Source organism: Tupaia chinensis, unplaced genomic scaffold (assembly GCF_000334495.1).
Source record: "Tupaia chinensis unplaced genomic scaffold, TupChi_1.0 Scaffold000112_1, whole genome shotgun sequence".
NCBI lineage: Eukaryota > Metazoa > Chordata > Mammalia > Scandentia > Tupaiidae > Tupaia > Tupaia belangeri.
The window spans coordinates 2477589-2501779 of NW_006159576.1; the positions used below are offsets into that span (position 1 = coordinate 2477589).

Genomic DNA, 24191 nt, shown 5'->3' on the forward strand with positions numbered 1-24191 from the left:
TCAAACTTTGCATACTTTTCCCCTCTCACTGATAGTATTTGGCAGAAGTTTTTAATAATAAAGAAAAACAGGGTGAAACCCAGACTGAGTTTTTACTGCCCTTGTGAACCTCCCTGGAGAAATGCTGCTCTTTGCCCGGCAATTCATGCTCAGCCTAGAGAGCCGACCCCAGGACAGCTGGCCTCCAAGCAATGTGGCAGTCTGGTAACAGATCTGCAAAGACAGACGCAGGGGAGGAGAGGGTACTTACACGGTACAGAGGCTGAGATCACAAAGAACCCTTCTAAGAGGAATAGAGGAAATCTTGGAGGACTGAATTTTTTTTATAGCCCGAATTTTTATTACATCTAAAGCTCAGCCATTATGTCACTTGGAAGCTTCAAATGAGACGAAACTGTAAGTCACATGACTGTCCAAGGCTCAAATGTTTCGCAATTCTGTGAATTCCAGCCTTAACTGGCTGAATGAGGCCAAAATGCAAAAACCATTAGGGAAGCACTATCCAGTTCAATCGTTATAGACGAATTCTTTTTTTTTTTTTGGAAAGGTTTTTGCCATAGGGTGCGTGTGCTCACCAGACAGACAGAGACAGAGAGACAGAAAGCGAGAAATCACCCCCCAGGGGGGATGGCCACGCTGCAATCCCTTCTCCATTCTCCTCTCAGGATCTTGGGCACACACACACACACGCACTCGGTGTCAGTTTTAAGCCACTGGGTCCAGGACTCAAACCACAGTCGACTACATGCAAGTCTAGCGACATAGCCATTACGCTAACTACTGGTACCAGACTAATTTTGTTTAAGAGAAATTTTTTTGCTATAGGGTGCACGCGCTGACTAGAGACACAGAGACAGAGAGACAGAAAACAAGAAATCACAGCCCCGGGGAGGATGGCCATGCTGCAATCCTTTCTCCTCTAATCTCTTCTTGGAATCTTGGGTACATGCTCACAAGCGCCCAGCATGAATTTTAGGCCACCAGGGTCTGTCTGGGATTCGAACCACAGTCAACTGTGTGTGAGTCCAACGACATAACCATTACATCAACTGTTGGTCTCTAGGCTAATTTTTATCTTCAAGTTGAAGAAAGTTAAGTTGAATCAGGTCAGAACCATCCTTTAGGTCTCAACAGTAACGATGGAACATCCATAGCAGGAACCACACCACAGTGTGTTAAGCACTGATAATGCCAGGCACTGGCGAGGACTTCCCATGCACCAGTTCCTCTTTAGAACAAGTCTCAGGAGAAACTCAAATCAAGGGAGATTAAAGAACAAACCTGGGGCTAGCAAGTGGTGTGGTGGTTAGGGCACTGGACTCCCACATGGCTGACCATAGTTCAAGTGACCTAAAATCATTCCAGGCATGTGTGTGTGTGTGTGTGTGTGTGTGTGTGCGCACACGCGCCCAAAATCCCAAGAGGAGAATAGAGTGGAAGGGATTGTGGCACAGCCATCACCCTTGGCCATCTCACTTTCTCTCTGTCTCTCACATGCCCTATGACCAAAACCTGAATGCAGAGCAGTGTCCTCACCCCTCCACGCCACTGCTACCCTTTAACAATGTTCCACTTACAAACAGCGTCATGTAGATAAAACTGAATTCCTGGGAATGTGAGCCCTTGAAAGGATTCAGAGGTGGGCTTCTCATAGGAAGAATGCAAAAAAAAATCTAAAAATATTTGATTCAGAGAAAAAAAATCTGTTGAGTTTACCAGCTAATGCACAGTCATTTTAACTAACTCCCAGGGAGATTGGCTCTTCCACATTTCAGGTTAAAGAGCAATCTGTTCTCAGTCTTTTACTTTGCAGTGAATGGAAATTTAATCTATTTAATTACATTCACTTTACTAGGCCACAGGAAAATGGAAGGTCTCAGTGGGGGGAACTCTCTCAAGATAACACTGCTAGCACAGGGATGCCAAGTGAGCGCTACATCAATCCTTATCCTCCCTCACAGTCTAAGTGGCAAGGACACCATGGTTTTCATATATATTGTACACTACTGTCATTCCTTGTCCTTTACACAGGACTCCTTGATTGCTTTCATAGTTCTGATCTAGCTGCTGCTGCTAAATACGCAGACACCAATTTACTAGACCAGCTTGGTGCTGGAAGCTTTATATTCAGTGCAAGCATCTTAGTTTCCATCTATATTGTTCTCTACCTGATCTTCATCCCTGGAATAGGAGTAAATCTCTATAAATGGTGCTAAGACCAAAGAAAAGTGTCCAATATTTACCCTGCAAGAAGGAGGGAGAGAGGAATCTGCAAGTCTTGCATTAGAGTGAGTTTTACTACTGGCTCACATTTTAACTTTATTTTCAGCCTTTTGGATCTGCACCTGGGCTATAACATGGCAAGCCTAGCCCACGTGGGATAAAAACTCAATGACCCAGATGACCACATTCAAAAGACCAAAAGACAATGTAACCAATAAGAGGAAACCTCTACAACTGCCACTCCCTGACTCTGCCTTTTGCACAGATCTTGTGAGCTTATTCCCTGGTGATTTGAGTGCCCAGAACAAACACAAGAAGCCAAAGTCTCACCTGGGATTCTAATGGACCCTCCCCAAAGCTTGATCTTGCCATTGCATAGCAACATTCTCATCAGTAAATGCAGGAAAGACTGTTATCTTAGTTACGATAGATGCATATTGGAGAAGACGCAATCCCTGTTTTGAATTAGAGCCCCATTTGTCCTTTAGTGAATCCTGTAAGAGAACCCCAATTTCTTTTTAAATTTTCTTTTCTTGTTTTAAAAGTTTATCCATTTATTCCTTCCATGAATGAGATGAGCAACGAAAGACAGAGACAGAGACAGAGAGAGAGAGGCTCCCTCAATGTGGCACTCACACCACAAGCTACCTTGAATCACTAAGCATACATTTGGCATGTTCTGGAAGGTCTCTGGATGTTAACACACAATATTCCCATGTGAGTCAGCCTCACAGGGTCACCACTGCGCCACCGCTAAGCTCCCTGTTTTGTTGTTGTTGTTTTTTTGTTTTTGTTTTTATTTTAATTTCTTCTATTTTTGATCCCTCTTATACCCAGCTCTGTGAGGGCATATGGTATCACAGAGAATATATCCTGCATTTGTGTGCATACTCGACAAGAAGCAGTTGCTGAACCTCCAATGGTTCTCACATTATTCTGAAGTGAAACAAAAGATCATAAGCCTAAATGAAGTAATGAAAACCAAATTCTATTCTCAAATTTCAAACAGGTTTTAAAAACCTGTTTGGAAATAGCTTGGCAGAGCAACAGAGTCAGGAGTATATTCAACTCAGTCTAGCTGGTATGTATTAAATTGGTACTAAATTAGAACCTACCTTTCCTTTAAAATTGAAAATATTCCTAGCAAGGCCAAGCCTGGATTTCTCATCAGGCCTTCAGAATAGCACCAGGTAGCAATCACAATCTTCTGAAATGCTGCTTCTGAAACGACTTCTGAGGCATCCATGTTTGACCCATATTGTTTTTAAGGGTTAGAGTTTTGACAGATGGGGCTATGGCCTAATTGCTCTCTTTATCTGCTCCTTTTCCATGCACATAAAGTATTTGAAAGCTAAATTTGTAAATGCCTCCATTCAAGACCCACAGATGAAGAGTGGCTGGAAGTAGGGCCTGAGCACTGGCTTGGATGTCAGTTAGTTTCAGAGCACACATGAAATCCATCACACAGCTGTCTACGGGAAAGGAGGATCATTCCATTCTGTGTCACCATCTCATTCCAACTGGGTTTTAGTTTTTCTCCTCTGATTTTTTCCCTCCTATACTTTTACAGGACTTTCTACCTTTTTCTCTCTTTTTTATTGCCACAGATAATACTATTTCCAATAAAACAAAGTATAAACTCAATGAGATTATGCCTTGGATTCAGACCCCTTAGCACAACAGCAATTGTTCAATATAAGATTTAGCATCCTCGATTTCCTGGCTTGGAGGGTTGGGGTGGCCAATGGGGCAATCTGCCCTACTGCAACAAGATGGCTAACTTGCAGGGGCATGACAAGAAGGTTGCTTAAACCTCACCTAGTCCCATGCTATGCTCAGGAGAAAAGGGGAGGCTCCTAATATTTTACTTAGCTACAGCCTAGACATTGTGCTGGGGTGTTTGGGGAAGGGCAAAACAAAGGGAATTAAGTATGTTTCTCCCACTACTTGGTCTAGGTATTGAGACTTCTTAATCCAAATCATTGGGAAGTCCATTATCATACAAGAATAAAGTGATCCTAAATTTTAAATGATAGGATAACTATTAGAAGCAAGATGTATGCAAGTATAGTATACTGAAAGCTCTGTGAGGTCAGTATTAATCTACCATTCATATAAAACTGAAACTCAGAGAGGTTAAGTGAATTGTCCAAGGTCAAACAGCAGTCTAAATTTGAAAACAGAGTTGTCTCAGTTAAAACAAATTTTTCCTTTCCATTCCATCATGGCCTTTCAAAAAGTTGTGGCTATGCTCATTTTTGGCTTTGTAAATTTCAAGCTAAAGGAGAAATGTCAACTCTGCAATAAGGTAAGGAAAAAGGCTAAGAGGGTTATCTGCAATCTGTTTTCTAATCTGGGCTACCTCTTCTACCAAAATTGAGAGTCTTTGGAACCAGCAGTTAGCGTAATGGCTATGTCGCTGGGCTCCCACGTAGTCGACTGCAGTTCAAGTCTGGCACCCAGTGACTTAAAACACACCAGGCGTGTGTGTGTGCGTGCCCAAGATCCCAAGAGGAGAATGGAGAAGAAGGGATTGCGGTGTGACCATCCCCCCTGGGGGGTGATTTCTTGCTTTTTGTCTCTATGTCTCTCTCTGTCTGTCTGGTGAGGACACGCGCCCTATAGTGAAAATCTCTCCCAAAAACAAAAAAAATTGAGATTCTGCTTCTTCTACCTCCCTTCATATTCTCTGGTCAGTTCCTCTACATCCTTGCTTCCATTAGCTCACTTTTTCATAGCTAAACAATTATTCCACTATTGCAATAATGAGGCCAGGCAGTGGCACAATGGTAACACAACTGAACCCACATGGACAAAGTCCTAGGTTCATGTCCTGGACTGACCTGAGCACACCAGACATGCACATGTCCTTGGCTTGGCTGGCTGAGACTAGGGGTGGACTGCACCAGGAGACCCTCTTCCAGGCACCCCTCTCCTTTTCTTTCTCTTTCAGAAGAAATAAACAACTAAAAAAAAAGTGGCAGAAAACAGGAGCAAAAATTTGAAACTGTCAGTTCTTCTACTTCTTAATCATGTATATAGAGGAGAGGCAAGAGAGCAGGACTTCAGAAGACACCTTCATGGCTCCTGAGAACTAGTGATTTCAGGGAAATAAGCAAAATGAAGATTTTCCACTGATAATTCAGCCTCCAGCCCACAAACTCAAGTGAGAGGAAGCCTTTCAAGCCTCCTGTCTCTCTCTGTCTCTGTCTCTCTCTCTACTTCTGTCCCTGTCTTCTCATTTTTTTGTAATTTTTCCTTTCTAAAATTTTTTAAGGTAAAGCATTTTTTTGGCTTTCAGCTCCTCCCTTCCTTTATCTTGTTAATAATCTCCCCTCTTCTCCTCCCAACCTAGGAGAGGCAAGGGAGCAGAACTTCAGAAGACACCTTCATGGCTCCTGAGAACTAGTGATTTCGCTGCATGGTTTTCTAATTTTTGCTTTTTTAAAACAAATTTTTTCTCTTTTAGTTTTTTCCTTCTCTTTTTCTCTGTTTCTTGGTTGTTTTTGTTGCTGTTGTTTCTCTCTGTGTGTTTCCTTTTCTACAAGTTCCTGGACGCTCAGATTGAATTTAAGTGTGGGAAAAAAACACACCATCCTTCAGATGACTAGAAATTACCACAAGGCCACAAGAAATATGAGAAAGCAAGAAAATACCTTTCCACCAAGGGAAAAGAATAACTCCTCCTCATCCAAAGACAGTTCAATGGAAATCATGGAAATGTCTGATAAAGAATTTAGAACATTCATAATGGCGAAGCTAACAGAGATGGACAAGAAGAGAGATAATTAATTGCAGAAGAGAAAGGGGAAAGAAGCTGATGAGTTCCAGGAGGTGAGGAAATTCATCAAGATCTGAAAGAGGAATTACACACTTTACAAAAAAAATCAAGTGGAACTGTTAGAGATGAAGGCTATAATACAGGAAGTCAAAATCTCCCTTGAAAGTATTAAAAGCAGACTAGATCATACAGAAAATAGAATCTCAGACATAGAAGAGAAAATTGCTGGCCTAGAAAAATCCACCATGAACACTGAGAAAAATGCCCGAAAGATTGAGAATAATATACAAGAAGTACTAGATACCAACAAACGTCCAAACATCTGGATAATAGGCATCCCAGAAGGCGAAGAGACCCATAAGGGCATTGATCATCTATCCATGAAATCCTGCAAGAAAACTTTCCAAACCTAAAGAGGCACTCAAAGATCCAGTCCCAAGAAATACAAAGGACTCCAAATAGAATCAACCCAAGAAGATCTTCTCCAAGACACATTATAGCCAGACTGATCAAAACCACAGACAAAGACAAAATACTAAGATTGGCAAGAGAGAAACAACAAGTTACCTACAAAGGATATCCCATCAGACTAACAGTAGACCTCTCACTAGAAACAATGCAAGCGAGGAAAGAATGGGAAAATATATTCAAAGTGTTAAGGGAAAAGTAATTTCAACCAAGAATACTGTACCCGGCAAGATTATCCTCCATGTGGGAAGAAAAGACAAGAACATTCTCAGATAAACAAAACCTGAAAGAATTTACCAGCACCAGACCAGATCTCCAAGAAGTTCTCAAGGGAGTGCTATGTCAGGAAAATTAAATGCAGGCACACAGAAATAAGAGTTCAAAAACTAAGAAAATGGCCAACTTAATCATAGGGACAAGTCTGGAGTTGAGTATTATATACCAGAATTCAATCAGGAAGATCAAACCACAACAGAAGATAGCTTAAGTACATGAGACTGAACTGGTGAAATCACATTCTGTGACTTTTGACTAAAATATTACCGCTTTTCTTCTAAGCTTTGTTGTCCAGTTTTAAGAGTTTTTGTCCTGTCTTGGGCTATCAATAGGTTCATGTGCCTACTATTTGAACAGAATACTAACCTGTTTCCAGGCTTTAAGTTTTAAGCAAATTTCCTTAGCAATTCAAAACTGTTTTTCTTGAAATTACCAGCTGAACTTGCTATTGAAAGTAGTTAGATTATTTAAGAAATTGTGTGATCAATAAAATGTGGGAGGAAAAGGAATGGAAGACAATTGTAGATCCCAGAGATAATGTGAGAAGAGGGTGAGAAAGGGTAGAGGGTCAGACATAGGGGTAAGCATATATATATATATAAAACTAAAAATGGAAAATTATTGATGATAACATGCATGATTATTAAGCCACTATGCAGTATTTTCTGGATGGGAAACCACATTTTGTATGCTGTGACGATGCTTAGGCGATGAATGTAAATTAATTAATTAAAGAAAAGTTTCAGGAGAAAAAAAAATCACATATGTAAATTTTTGCTACAAAAGTATGGCAATATGTAAGTCTAATTATTATTCAACCTTTCTTTAAAATAACATATGGAATCTATTTCATTGTTCAACGACTTCTTCACTTTTGGCTTTGCTCTAGAGACTGATGGATTTGATTTACAGCTCAAGTGAATTCATTTCTCAGGTGCACTGCCCCAACCGTGGTTGACATTGATTTTGGATAAGAGAGCAATTTTAACTGTTAAATTCAATTGTGGACTGCAAGATTAGTTTTAAGCTGCACACTCATGTGGCTTACATGTCTTCAAAGTCACAACTTCTACGCCTTCACTTCATTTCTCTATTTCAGCCTGGATGAAAAGCAAGGACAGAGTTGGATGTTTTACTCTTTCTTGTGTCCTGAAAGGAATTCCAGGCTCATTACTTTATAAGGATAATATCGTGAGCAGGATGAAGTAGAGTGAAGTCAGGCCTAAATAGTTCGGGGGTCTCACCTAAGGAAAAAGTGCACTGATGAAGTCAGCTAGAAATCTGTCAACAGGTTGCCAAGGTGAGGGCTGATTAAATAGCTCCCTCCTTCTCTGTCTCTCTGCCATAGACCTCCAGAGTTGTTTAGATTCTACTCCAGTTCCTACTGGACCAATTAGTCAGAATTATGTTCTGTAGTCTCCAAATTAAAATCTGGCAACACTCACCTTCCACTTGTAACAGACCGTCATAGCTAGTCTCACATAACCACAGAGAAAATTGAAATGGAAAGGTGGGGCTTTGGATGTAGTCAGGCAGCACATTAGTAGTGACATCAATTTCAAGACAGAGTCCCAGATGCTTTACTCTGAGCACTGGACTAACCTAACACACACTCAGTTACCTTAGGGAAAAGAGGTAACGAATTCAACTCTTTTGTGATCTTCACGGCTGGGCCAGAGCATGTGAGCCCTTCTCCTGGGTTTTTCTTGGGACTTCCAGCAGAGAACCTCTGCTTCTTGGTCTTAGTTTGAGTGGGACATTGTTTTGTATGACAGCCAAAGTTTGTGCCAAAATAATTAAATCTTGCTTCATTTGAATTACAATGTCTTTCTAGGAAAATGCATCACAGATGTTAAGAAAGTTTCACAAATATTGCTCATAGAGAATAATGACTCGTGTATCTATTCCAAGAAAAAAAATTTTTTTAAAAAGAAAAAAAAAAACAGGAAAAGAAGAAAGGAAGTGTCAATAAAGTTTTCCCCACGGTAAAGATGGCCTACTACCTCCCAGCTTCACAACACGGCGGGTGGCCTGACATCACTCTTGTACATCAGTGAGTCCACAGGGTTGCACACATTGCACTGGCATCTGAGACTGTGTACTAGTATACAGGGGGAAATTACCACTATCTCATCTCCCCTGCCTTTTTTTCTGTTTTATACGTATCTTGTAATGAATGTAAATATTAGAATACTAGTGTATGTATATAATATATAAATAATTTGAACTATACTGAAAGATGCTTATGAAGTTGTACAGAGAAGTACTCAGTCAAAACACTTTCAAAATCACTGCATTAGACAAATAAAGCAGCCGCTATCCATACCATTTAACTCATTACAGAAACTTCTCTCCCTCACATATTTCTTGTATCCACTAACGGCAATATCATCCACTAGATACTCAAACTAGACATTTCAGAATTATCCTCAACAGCTCCCTGCCCCAAATCCATTATTCAAGGTGCCACTGTAAGTCCATTGATGACTTCTCTGAAAAGCATCAGTCAGATCAGTACCTTTTTCGTCTTCTAGTCACCACCTTGATATATACTTTCTTCATTTCTAGATTGAACTACTACAGTGGCCAAGTGACTAGACTCTCTACCTCTTACTTTCACAAGTTATCTTCCATACTCTATCACAATAGTCTTCCAGAAAGCCTTTTATTATGTCATGATTAGGAGCCTGCAATAGGAATGTACCACCAGAGGATACAGTTCAAAGTTCTTAGTATAGTCCTGACCTTCAGATCATAATTTCTCTCATCCCATTTTAATTCTCCTTCTCTCACATCACTGAACTTGGCGTTGTTCTCAAAGACTGCCCTTTCATGCCTTCATGTATGCTATTACTTCTACTCAGAGTACTCTTGCTGCTCTCCTCGTTGTTTTTGTTACAACAGCCTAGCCTATACACACCCTAGTAGAAAGACCATCACTTATGGAGCATTCACTTGCCAGACACTGTGAAACCTGATATGGCGCCCCATTTTTGATTCTCATTTGACAGAGAGCAAACAGCAGAGCCAGAATTCCAAACTGAATAGGTCTATTCCAAAGCATATGCTCTTAAACATTAGGCATTGAATTTTTTTTTTTTTTGAGAGGTTTTTGCTATAGGGCACATGTGCTCGCCAGAAAGACAGAGACAGAGAGACAGAAAGCAAGAAATCAACCCTTGGGGGGATGGCCACGCCGCAATCCCTTCTCCTCCATTCTCCTCTTGGGATCTTGGGCACGCATGCACACATGCCCAGCGTGAGTTTAAGCCACTGGATCCGGGACTCTAATCGCAGTCAACTACATGGGAGTCCAACAACATAGCCATTATGCTAACTGCTGGTCCCAGGCACTGAATATTAAAAGTAAATGCAGGGACCAGCAGGTGGCATGGTAGTTAAGGTGTTGGACACTCCCACATGGTCAACCACGGTTCCAGGCCTGATGGCTTGCTTTCTCTCTTTCTCTCTCTCTCTCTCTCTCTCTCTCTCTCTCTCTCTCTCTGTGTGTGTGTGTGTGTGTGTGTGTGTAGTGGTCAAATTAAAATAAATTAATGAATGAATTAAAAATTATAGTAAATAATTTTTAAAAAGCAAATGCAAAAGTCATATCTTTAGTCTTAAACCCGTTAGGGAAAGTTAATTATTTCTCTGGTATAAATTGTTCATATTTCCATCACACATTTATACCGTACTGTAGTTTTGCACCATGGTGGACTATGAAGATTTGGAGGCCAAGGATTATTTGTATTCAGCTTTATAGGTTGGGTACATAGCACATGCTACCACATATAAAGTACTTGATAAATATTTGTTAACTAAATTAATTCACAGATCTCTTGTCTTTCTTCATCACATAATTCTTCCCTCAACCCACTGTGACTCATCTCAGCTTAAATATAAATGCATAAGTCAGAGGAATGCCTGACACAGTGCCCTATATGAGGCAGACTTTATACAACGGACAAACTGCCAATACCTTTATTGACTCCAAGACCTTGCCCCTTAAAAACAGAGCAACTAGGGGCCAGCAGTTGGTGTGGTAGTTAAGGCACTGGATTCTCACATGGCTGACCACAGTTTGAGTCGTGAATTGGAGGCTTAAAAATCAAGCATATGTGTGTGCATGCCCAAAATCCAGAAAGGAGAATGGAGGAGAAGGGATTATGGCATTGCCATCCCCCTGGGGGGGTGATCTCTCACTTTCTCTCTCTCTCTGTCTCTATTTCTCTCTGGCAAGTGCACATGCCTTATGGGGGGAAAAAAAACAAAACAAAACAAAACAAAACACCAAAGGAAAAAACGAAACAAAAGCAAAATAACAGAGCAACTGCTACACACAAGCACAGTCTTAAAAGAGGTACAATTTACATATCTCATGCTATGGGCTTACTCTATATGTTTTGACAAATGTATACACCCATGCTACAGTACAAAAAGCAAGATACAAAACACTTCCATCACCTTAAAATGCCATTCTCAGGGCCTGGTAATACAGTGATATGTGGGTCCATGTGAGAAAGATCTTTGGTTCATATCCTGGGACCTCCCCAAACATGCTGGGTACATGTGCATGATTCTTTTCTAAAATTTCATGTCATTCAATATCATATGGTATTTACTATCTTTTGTCTGGCTTCTCTCACCACATTTATCCTGAGAGTCATCCAGGTTGTTACATATTCAAGTAGGTTATTCCTTTCTATTGCTGAGTAGTACTCCACTGATAAATATTTTATTTATACATTTGCTTGTGGGTGGACACTGGTGTTGTATCCAGTTCTGGTTACTTTAAACAAAGAGAGAGGAACATTTGGGAACAACTCTTTATGTGCACATATACTTTGACTTCTTTTGGATAAATACCTAAGGGTGGAATTTCTGGATTATATGGTAAGTATATAATTGTTTCCAAGTGGTTTTATAATTTTGTATTCTCTTATCAGTGTGTGTGAGAGTTTTAATTGTTTCATATCCTACCAACAGTTGGTATTTTTGGTCCTTTTCATTTTACCTACTCTAGTATTCAAATAAATATGTACTGATATCACATTGTAGTTGTAATTCTCATTTCTCTTATGATAAATGATATTAAACATCTGTTCATGGATATGTTGGCTATATATCTTTAGTGAAAGGTTTCTCAAATATGTCCATTTTTATTAACTTCTTAACTGGTTCTATTAGTGAGTTCCAAGAGTTCTTTATATATTCTGGATCCCAGTCCTTACAAAATATGTTTATAAAAATTTTTTAAAGAATTATTTATTGGGACCAGCAGTTAGTGTAATGGCTATGTCGCCAGACTCCCATGTAGTTGACCATGGTTTGAGTCCCGGACTCGTTGGCTTAAACTCACGCTGGGTGCGTGTGCGTGTGTGCCCAAGATCCTGAGAGGAGAATGGAGGAGAAGGGATTGTAGCGTGGCCATACCCCCTAGGGGGTGATTTCTCGCTTTCTGTCTCTCTGTCTCTCTCTGTCTTTCTGGCAAGTGCACGTGCCCTATAGCAAAAACCTCACAAAAAAAAAAAAAAAGATTTATTTAATTTTATTCATTATTATTATTTTTTAAATTTGACCAGAGAGAGATGGAGAAAGAGAAAGAGGGAAAGTGAGAAAGCAAGCCATGAAGTCTGGGACTCAAACCTTGGTTGGCCATGAGGGAGTGTCCAGCACCTTAACCACCACCCCACCTGCTGACCCCTAATCCAAATACTTCTTAATAAATTATCTCATTTATTTATTGTTTCTTATCAAACACTTATTGCTCTCCTAATGGGCAAATAGAATCAGATTAACGCTAAAGGGTTCATGGGCTTGTACACTCCTGTTTGTTCGTTTGTTTGTTTTTAGTATCCGGGCAACATTCATTGGGGTGAATGTTCCCAACATAAGTGATTGACTGGGAGGAAATAAGCCTGATCCTGTGGAAGAAGGAGGTAGTGGTCTGCGAGGACAGGCCAGGAGACAGAAGTAACTAAGGGCAACATATCCTGTTAGCTGAACGCTGTGCTTGAGGGGCCTTCAATCAACAAGTCCATTCTGTTTGTTTTTGAAGCTTGTATTTTCCACATGAAGGTGCTGCTCGTCCATAACATTTATTCCACCATTATCCAGTCACAGAGTGCTGATGACAGCCCTTCATTAGTCCCTTGGGAGGACTTTGCTTTGGCTCTAAAGCATAGCCGAGGACGGGAACCGGGCTGCTGACTGGGGAGGGCAGGTGCATCATCATTCCGTTTGTATTAGCACAGAGTGGGAAAGTGACAAGTCTGCAGTTCACGTTCTCACAAAGATGATGAGCTGTCTGTTCGGTTCGAGTCTCAGACCTGGTAGCTTACTTTCTCTCTCTCTCTCTCTCTCTCCCTCATCAAATTAAAATAAATGAATGAATAAATTAAATTAAATTAAATAATTCTTTAAAAATTTTTTTTTAAAGTTTAAACTAAATACCTCCAATCTGAGGTCTGCCTCAGTCTTTGCATTTTCTTATTGGTATCCTATGAGGAAAGAAGTTTTAAATTTTGATGTACCCCAATTTATAAACATTCTATATTCATGATTATTGTGTCCTAAGAAATTTTTGCCTACCTGAAGGTTATAAAATTTCAGCTTTAGCATTTACATTTAGAACTATGACACATTTCAAATTAAAACTTATGTATGATAAACTAAGGTTTGAGGTTCATTTGTCCTATAGAGACTTCAAGTTCAGATCATTTGTTGAAAAGGCAATCCTTCCCATACTAAACCACCCTGGCATTTCTGTTGGAAATCAATCAAGCATATATGTGTGGTTCTATTTCTGGACTCTCTATTGTGTTTCATTGATCTATGTGTCTAAACTTATATCACTAATGCACTGACTTGATTACTTGTAGCTTTATAGTAAGTGTTAAAGTCAGTAAGTGTAAGTCTTTTAACTTTGTCCTTCTTCAAAATTGTTTTAGCTATTTTAGGCATTTAGTTTTCATACAAATTTTAAGCTCAGCTTGGAAATTTCTTTAAGAAAGTCTCCTTGATATGTACTGGAATTTCATCAAATCCATAAATCAATTTGGAAAGAAAGAAAGTCATAACAATAGGCTGGCCTCCATTGCCACCGGCACATATAGCCACCATCTATGTCCACTCCCCACCATGCCACACCTACTACCTAATGCTCCACCTCCACAGCTTAGTCCCACCTGGTTCAGCTCTCATTCTCACTGGGACCAGAGATGTTGGGTTAAATCAGGGGAACATGGCCACTGATGAAGGGGAAGGCTAACCACCACTGTTTCTGCACAGGAACCTGGGCTGGGGCCACTGCCTACAAGCAGACCCCACAAATCAGGTGGAAATGGTGGTGACTAGGAGTGAGTCATCAGGAACTTCTAGATTGTATGGTTTCTACTTGCAAAAGTAGAGAGGAGTCAACCACCAGAAGTTGGTTAGGTTCTGGAGGAATTCTACCCTACAAAGAAGAAAATTAAGTGAAACTCTCCTCTGAAACCCCAAACCCCAGACTCCCACCATGGATTCCAGTATTCCCACCCAGGAGAACAAGGAAATTGGCACGAAGTTAACCCATATCATATGGAAGCAGAAGAGAAAACAGCTATAGAAAGCAAAACAAAACAATGGACATGCCAATCCATCCCTACTCCAAGCTGGCAAGAGAACTACACCATTCTGCAAGCCAATCAGCAGGTAGAGCTCTATTTACAATCAAGTCTTGACAGCCCAGAGGGCACAAAGGACTCAAAAGAGAGCACCCTCCACCCCAACAGAGACAGAGGAATATGGGTGCTATCTCCTGTCTGGCAGGCAGGGAAGTCTGCACTCTCTCTCCTATAAGACTCAAGTCCAGGGGAATGGTTACCTACTCTAACTGATTCCAATCACACTGCCATTCTTCTGAACCTTCCCAAACTGTCTCATGTACAGACTACACAAGCCCTGCTCTGACTGGAAGACACAGTTGGTCACAGATCTCTCTTGAACCACTTTGCTAAAAATATACCTGGCACCTAAGGCTGGTTTTCCCCTTAACACTAAAGAACCAACTCCAAAAATTAGGATGAAATGAATGCTTCACCATATGCCCAAAAATCAATCCAGAGGGAAAAAAAAAAAAAGATAAAACACAAGAAAAGAACTCTCCCCTAAACAATAATTCCTCATTAACAATGGATAAAATGAGATATCACAAAAAATGTCAGAAAACAAATTTAGGATATTCATCATTTTAAAAATGCAATGAGATTCAAGAGAAAATGGACATTTAATTACAGGAAATGAGAAAAATCATTTCAAGACATGAAGGAGGAATTCCATAGACAAACACTCCAAAAGAGTCCAACAGAATTTTGGGAGTTGAAGAACACAATACAGGAAATCAAAATCTCCCTTGAAACTATTAGCAGATGGGGACCAGCAGTTAGCATAATGGCTATGTCACTGGACTCCCATGTAGTTGACCACGAGAAAAAAAAAAAAAAAGGAAAGAGAAAGAAGAAAACTGCAGGCCAAGGTAGAGAGGTGGGAACTTGCTTAAGGAAAATCTGAGTTAGCATCCAATGCCCACTCGCAAAGGAGGGCGCTCTCACTCTCAGGAGAGGAAGCAATGACTAGAAGGCTGGCATACTGTGGATGATTCCAGAGTTGGCCCCAGGGACCCGGTCTCAGGATGGCAGATGATCAGGGGAGTAGGTAACTGGGGATTCAGCAAGCAAAGACACCATTGATGCTAAGCCAGACCGATCTTCATTCATCCCATCATTCTTCAATAAGAAAAAGAAAAATGACTCAGGACAATCAGTCAAGACCACCCAGGATCGAGTGTCTACACATCAAAATAACATGTATTTTGAGAAGGTGGGCAAATGCAGTATAATAAACAACAAGAACTTTGATAAAGTGACAGGCATGTGTGTCCGAAATGGAATGGACAAAGATGCTGAAGCTCTTAAGTGCTTCCAAAACCTTGATTTTGATGAAGAGGATCACACAAATTCAGCTTGCTTCACCTGCATCTTACTAAGCCATGGAGAAGAAAATTTAATTTATGGAAAAGATGGTGAGACACCAATAAAGGATATGACAGCTTATTTTAGGGGAGACAGAGGCAGAACCCTTTTAGAGAAATCCAAACTCTTTTTCATTCAAGCTTGCCAAGGGACAGAGCTTGATGATGGAGTCTAAGCAGACTCTGGACCTATCAATGATACAGATGCTAATACCCAATATAAGATCCCAGTTGAAGCTGACTTTCTCTTTGCCTAGCCCACGGTTCCAGGCTATTACTCATGGAGGAGCCTAGGAAGAGGCTGGTTTGTGCAGGCCCTGTGTTCCATCCTGGATGAGCATGGGAAATACCTGGAGATCATGCAGATTCTCACCAGGGTCAACAACAGGGTGGCCAGGCACTTCGAGTCTCACTGAGATGATTCACATTTTCATGAGAAGAAGCAGATCCTGTGTGGTCTCCATACTTACGAAGAGACTCTATGTCTGTCAATAACCATTCTGGGAGCATTCTAGCTTAGAACCTATGGATCATTCATTGATCAGATCTTTTCTTTTTTCTTTCTTTTTTTTTTTTTTAATGCTCTTGAAGCATCTGGAAATTTAACAGGATTTTAATTTCAAGAAAATTTATTGGCTCAACAGGGAAGAATCTTTCTGGTGCTGGCTGTGTTCTCTGAATTTTCAGAGACTTTTTAAAATATATAATATTATTCATTTGATGACTTTTTAATTTCCTCAAGATTAATTTTGTTTGTATTTATTTCACTTTGTTATTACACTTAGTACATACAACAGAAGTCCTCCGGAGAAGACTCTTCTGTGTCTACTGTAATTGGTGGTGATATTGGAAGAGTCAGAGTCCTATTTGCATTTGGCAAAGAGAATTCTGATGCTTGATTTAAAAAACAAAACAAAAAAACAGCCAAGAGGATATTCATTGGCCTGTATTGTAGAAAGTGGCCATTGAGTGTGATTTGAGTGATTTTTTTTTCCCCCCCATTGGCTTAGGACAGAGTCTAATAGAAAAATTCCCAGATAAGTTAGAAAAGAAGAAAAATTTTCATGATTCTAGTACACCAGTCAGGATACCATCTAGAAAACAGAAACCATCTAGGTATTTTAATAGAGAGAATTTAATACAGGAAGTTGACTTAGATGATAAAAGAGAAGCCAAACAGCAGGAAGCTGTTACCACACCTAGAGCTATGAGGATAGTAGGAAGAGGCACAGTTTCCTGAGAAGCTGACATCATCCATAAGAGCTGGAATATGGTGGGGTACCTGATGGGAGCCAGGATCATGTTAAGATTATGGAAAATGGAACCATGACAACCAATGCTACTGCCTGATGTGCAGGCAACACCGTAGCTGAGCCTTGCTTCTCCTGCCCTCCAGTCTTTCAACAGTACTTTACCATTCCGACCCTACCAAGAAGCCAGTTGGTGAAGGCCCTGGGGAGTATAATTTCCTGTGATACAGAGCAGTGTTGGGGATAGTGAGGCAGAGGAGTAGAAATGGATGTAAGCCTGGCCCATAATGTGAATTTAAGTAATGCAATCACTTGATGTTCAGCAGTCCATCTATTCAATCATTTATTCATTGAGTTGTCAGAGAACCTGTGTATATGCAAAATAATCTGGTTTAACTTTATGTAAAAAATTATCTGTTTTAGCTTTAAAATACACTGGAACTTTTTAGATTATTCCAAGTCCTGTTTTGAGTAAAAATTTTGTTACCTCTAATTCTGTAAGTGGGAGTTTATGGCAAACATTTTTGGCACTTTGTTTTCAAGGTGGTGTTTTCTTTTAAATTATTGATAAATTACTGTTTTTAATCTGCCTAATAACTGGTTAACAAATGTTCATATTTATCTATTAAAATGTGGTTGCTTAATTCCTAACCCTCTCAGTTTGCTTTCCTTTAAAATTATTTATGACAGTGGGGAAACTAGGAAACAAGCTAAAAATTGACCTACCAACTTAATCGCAACATGAAATGTAACACATGATTTTTTTAGTAACTAAAACAACAATAAGTAAATAATCACCTGAGAAGCCCAGATTCTTCATAAAGGATTAATCAATTTAAAAAGCTATTTGTGATGGATTACCATTTTTAAGTAGGTAACATAATCAAATGAGGCAAAGGTACCTTTTTTCAAATAAGAAAAGCAATTTCAGGGTGGCTTAATAGTATTATCCCTTCAGGAACCAGCAGTTGACGTAATGGCTATGTCGCTGGACTCCCATGTAGTCAACCATGGTTCAAGTCCTGGACCTGGTGGCTTAAACTTGCTGGGCACGTGTGCGCATGTGCCCAAGATCCCAAGAGGAGAATGGAGGAGAAGAGATTGTGGTGTGGCCAGCCCCTCTGTGTGTGTGTGGGTGGGTTGGGGGTGATTTCTCGCTTCCTGTCTGTCTCTCTCTCTTTCTGGTGAGTGCACACACCCTATAGCAAAAACCTCTCACAAAAAAAATAGTATAATCCCTTCTTTCTTGCCATTTAAAATATACCAAATGTTCAAAATTTAAGTGGAGATCATGAATCAAGAACCAATAAAAATCTACCCTACTATTTCCAGAATTCACAGGTTATTCTTTGTAAAGTAGGTCATCCTATTAAATGTCTCTATCACAGAAATAAATGCCTAAGTGTATTGCAAATTTGATGTTAAAAAAATGATAGTACTCAATTATTTGCCTTGTAAACTTTAGTAAAGGGAAAAATTAAAAAAAAGAAAAGAAAACTAAAACTACAGGCCAATATCCCTGATGAATATGTATGCAAAAATCCTCAACAAGATACTAACAAATTGAATCCAACTGCACGTTAAAAAAGATTATACACCATGACAAGGTAGGCCTTACCCCAGGGAGGCAAAGATGGTTCAGCACACACAAAACAATAAACAAATACCATCACAGAAGGAAAGATAAAAAACATATCATAACAATTGATGCAGGAAAAGCATTTGATAAAATTCAATATACCCTTTTGTGATTAAGACTTCAGCAAATAGGTATAGAAAGTACATTTATCAACACGATAAAATCCATAAATGACAAACCTATAGCTAACATCATACCAAGTGGGGAAAAGTTAAAAACTGAAACAAGACAAGGTTGCCCACTTACCCACTCTTTTCCAACATACTGCTGGAAATCCTAGCCAATACAATCAGGCAAGAGGGCAAAATAAAAGGCATTTTAATAGAAAAGAAGTGAAATAGTCCCAATTCACAGATGACATAATTATATACATAGAAAATCCAAAAGAATCCATGAAAAAACTCCTAGAAGTGATACATGAATTCAGTAAAGTGGCAAGATACAAAATTAACATGCAGAAATCTATATACATACTTTTTACACACTAATAAGGCAGAATTGAACAAAGAAGTGCCATTTACAATAGCCACAAAAAAAAAAAAAAAAAAAAAACCAATTAAATCCCTTGGAGTAAACCTAATCAATAAAGTGAAAGACCTTGGGGCTGGCAGGCAGCATGGTGATTAATCAAACATGGCCAACTACAGTTCAAGTCCTGGACCTGGTGGCTCTCACTCTCTCTCTCTCTCTTGAAATTAAAAAGTAAATAAAGTTAAATATAACAAATAATTCTTTTAAAAAAGTGAAATACCTCTACAAGCACAACCTTGAAAAAGTGGAAAATTAAATTGAGTGTTGATACCAAAAAAATTGGAAATACATCCTTTGTTCTTGGATAGGAAGAATCAATAACATAAATTATAGCCTACTTAAATTACAAATCAATGTGAATCCTATCAAATTACTGCTGACATTCCTCACAGAAACTGAAAAAAATAATCATAAAATTTGTCCAGAATCATAAAAGACCCAATATCTGCAAAGCAATACTGTGCAAAAAGAATAAAGTAGGAGGCATCTCACTACCCAACCTCAAACTATATTACGAAGCTGTGATAATCAAAACAGTATGATACTACCACAAAAACAGACACATAGCCAATGGAACAGAATCTAGAATTCAGAAATAAACCCCCAAAAATAGAACCAACTGATTTTTTAAAGAATTATTTATTTAATTTTACATATTTATTATTATTCTTTAGTTTGGCAAGAGAGAGAAAGAGAAAGCAAGCTGCCAGGTCTGGGACTCAAACCATGGTGAGCCATGTGGAAGTCCAACACCTTAACCACCATGCCACCTGCCAGTCCCAGTCAAGTGATTTTTGATGAAGGACACAAGACAATCCAGTGAGGAAAAGAAGGTTGCTTCAGCAAATGGTGCTGGAAGAACTGTAGGTTCACCTGCAAAATAATTAAGGTGGACTCCTATCTCTCACCAGAATATATAAGGAACACAAGCAGTTCACTCACCAAAAATATAAAGAGAAAAAAGAAGAAAAAATTCAATTAAAAAATAGCCAAATTAGTTGAACAGACAACTCTCTAAGGAAGACATATGAATTGTCAAAAGCATATTAAAAAGGATTCAATGTCTTTTATCATAAGGGAAATAAAAATCAAAACCACAAGATACCACTTAACCCCATTCAGAATGGCTATGATAAAAAAAATGATAAGTGCTGGTTAGGCTGTAATGAAAAAGGAAACCCTCCTACATTGCTGGGGGAAATATAAATTAGTACAGTCACTGGTGAAAACAATATGGAGGATCTTCAAAAACCTACAAATAGAACTACCATATGATCCAGCATTCCCACTACTTGGTATATGAAAACAAAGTATATGAAAACACTCAGAAGATGCTTACACATCCATATTTATTGCAGCATTATTCACAATGTCTAAGACATGGAATCAACCTGAATACCCAAGGACTGATGACTGAATTGAAAAACTATGCACATATACACTACAGAATACTACTCAGCCATAAAGAACAATGAGACACTGTTATTTGATACAAAGTGGATGAATATAATAGATTTAATCCTAAGCCAAACAAGCCAGACTGTGAAAGACAAGCATTGTATATCCCCAATCAATATATAGTGAATTTCTGCACTCTATGGAAGAAATTGAAATATTCAAAGATACAATAGTGCAGAGGGCAAGCATGGATATCAGAGACTATAAAGGCAGTAGGTGGGTAGCAGGGGTGGGTGGGTTAACAGGGGGTAGGTGGGAGAGGCTTAGGGGAAAAAAATTTAATAACAATAAGAATGTAAACTGTTGAAAATCATATATATATATGTCAATATCTTTGATTTGATTGTCTCATACTACATGCATGCTTTGAAAAACCATATTGTACGCTATAAAGACATACAAGAATTAAATGTAAATAAGATATCATAAAATAAAATTTAAAATTTAAATCATAATGATACTGAGCCTTCTAAAATCCATAAACATGGTAAATCAATTCATTTAGGTTTTTCCTCATTTCTAACAAAAATGTTTCTAGTTTTCAGGAAGTTCTTGCACATATTTTATTTAATTTTACCATTCTATTAGTCAGATTTCTCTAGAGAAACAGAACCAGTAAGACATATACACATGCACACGCACACACACAGAGAGTGTAAAGAATTTGTTAATGTGATGATGGAAATTGAGAAGTCCCACGATCTGCCATCCATAAACCAGAGACTCAAAGAGACCCTGTCATATGGTTCCAGTCCAAGTCATTATAACTAAAAATTGAAAAAACTGCTGCTGCTAACTTCCGCTTTACACCCAAAAGCCTAAGAATGGAGAAAGCTGGTAGTGTAAGTCGTACTTTGAGCGCAGAAAATTGATGTTTCAGCTTGGAATGAGTTAGTCAGTGAATGCAACTTCCTCTTTGCCTTGCCTTTTGTTCTATTCAGGCCTCTGATAGATTAGATCAGACACAACCTGTTCATGTTACAAAAGGCAATCTAGCTTATGCAGTCTACCAAATATTAATTCTTTCAGAAATGCCTTCATAGACATATCCAGAGTAATGTTTAATCAAACATCCAGGTACTCTGATATGTAGCCCATTGATACGTAAAATTAATCATCACACCCATGTATTTCATGTTTGGAAATACTATTCCAAATGATACTATCTTTTTAAATTTTGATTTCTACTTTTTAATTTCATATATACAGAAATACAACTTTTTGCATATTGATTTTATATCCAAAAATCTTGTTAAAATCATTTTAGGTTTTTAAATTTTTTAATTTATTAATTTTAATTATTATTTATATATTTAATCAATATACATCATTTAGATTGTAAAGAGACTTTACCCAGCATGACACACACCTCAGTCCAGCCCAGCTGAGAACATACACACATCCTCATCAACAAGTAATAAACCATATCTGCATCCCACAAATGCCTTACCTCTCCATTTTTTTCCCCAAATTTCCTTTCCTACACTCTTCCCCTCCCCTTCTCTTTCCACTTTGGCTCTAGTGTCCATAATAATTTTTTTTTCTCATCTAAGGAAGCAGGTTTAATTACAGGACATTATTTACAATGACATTTGGGGAAGGGTGAGATATTCTAGGTAGAGCATATTAGTGGCTTATTTCTCTAACATACGGGATAGTCTTTTCACTGTGTACTGGAGGCAATACTCAAGGCTTCCAACCAAGTTTGAGCTGCTGTTTTGGTGCATGAATCAACATCTTTGCTGCCAGCTGCTTAACAGAAGACCAGGACATAGTAGGGAACATCCTGCTTGCTACTATCTGTAGAGCTTCTCCCTTCAATTGCTTCACTATACTGGTCTCTGCATGTGTTTTTTGCTATAATTTTTGTTGTTGTTGTTGTTGATCTAAACTTATGTGTGACTTGGAGTTCTCTCAAAATTTAGAGTTTCTACTTCACTGATGGTACTCTTATTATTTCCTGGTATTACAGTTTGTAATTTGTGTAAGTATTTATTTTATTCAATGCCTATGAATTTGGGATGTGGGGGGAAATACATAGTCTTATATATTCAATTTAGCTTACCATGTTACTCATCTGCTCAAATCCCTCCAGTCATTTCTCATCTTCTGAATAGTAAAATCGTATATCTCATCCACAGTGTACTCAGCTACTTTTCTGGGACTTCTTTTTTTTCTCCTCCTCCTCCTTCACCTCCTCCTCCTTCTTCTTTAATCTTATTTTATTTCAAATTATTTTATACATTCAATCACGTCATTTAGTTTACAAAGTGAATATTCCAACATGTTTACATTTCTCCCCAGTCCAGTTGATAATACTATAAAGTTATCTCCAACAGATAATACCCCATTTCTTTGCCCCATTAATGTTTTGCCTCTCCGTTTTTCTACTTAATGTCCTTTCTCAGACTCTATTCCACGCTCTTCTCACACTATATCTGGTATTCACAACCATTTATTGTGTTTCTATATCCTTTAGTCATTCAGTTTCAGTCATAGAGTGCGGACACTTGGTATATATTAAGTGGGGAAATACATAGCCTCGCTTGCTTCATTCAGCAGTAACTCTTCCATATTCATCCACTTTCTGTCAAAAGCCAGAGTCTTGTTTTTTTGGCTGAGTAGTATTCCATACAGCATATGTGCCACAGTTTTTCAATCCATTCATCTGTTCATGGGCATTTAGGTTGGTTCCATGTCTTAACAATTGTGAATAATGCCACAATAAATATCAATGTGCATGTACTTTTCTGATTAAGAATTCTCTGTCCTTTGGGTAGATACCAAGGAGTGGAATTGTTGGGTTATATGGAAGTTCTATTTGTAGATTTTTGAGGAATCTCCAAATTGTTCTCCACAGTGGCTGGACCAATTTACGTTCCCACCAGCAGTGTAAGAGAATTCCCCTTTCACCACACCTCAGCCAGCACTTATCACTTTTTGTTTTTTTATTCTTAGTCATTCTGACAGGGGTTAGGTAGTATCTCATTGTTGTTTTGATCTGCATTTCCCTTACAGTGAGAGATGTTGAGCATTTTTTCATATGACTTTTGGCTTTCCCTACCCCAATGTCTCCCAGAGTTTCTTTAGTGTTTTCCAGGAGCAGTTTTATAGTTTGAGGTCTTAGATTTAGTTCTTTGATCCACCTTGACTTGATTTTTGTCAAAGGTGAGAGGTAGGGGTTCAGATTCATCTTTCTGCAGGTGGAAATCCAGTTTTTCCAGCACCATTTGCTAAAGAGGTTTTCCTTTTCCCAGTGGATTGACTGGTATACTTTGTCAAAAATCAGTTGACTGTATGTTTGGGAGTTTATTTTAGGGGACTCTATTCTGTTCCATTGGTACACCTGTCTGTTTTTGTCCCAGTACCATACTGTTTTGATTACCACAGCTTTGTAGTATATTTTTGGGTCAGGGAGTGAGATGACGCCCACTCCACTCTTCTTGTGCAGGATTGCTTTGGCAGTACGAGGTCTTTTATGATTCCAGACAAATTTTATGATTGTCTTTTCTAGATGTGTGAAGAATGTCTGGTACTTTGATTGGGATTGCATTA

General features: G+C 38.8%; 1 protein-coding gene and 1 pseudogene across 1 annotated transcript in view; one reads left to right on the forward strand and one right to left on the reverse strand.

The window, feature by feature from the left end:
• The window catches only part of RGL1 (ral guanine nucleotide dissociation stimulator like 1), a 370662-nt gene that overhangs the window by 235498 nt on the left and 110973 nt on the right, over nucleotides 1–24191 (reverse strand).
• LOC102489427 (caspase-7 pseudogene) lies at nucleotides 4448–16253 on the forward strand (annotated as a pseudogene).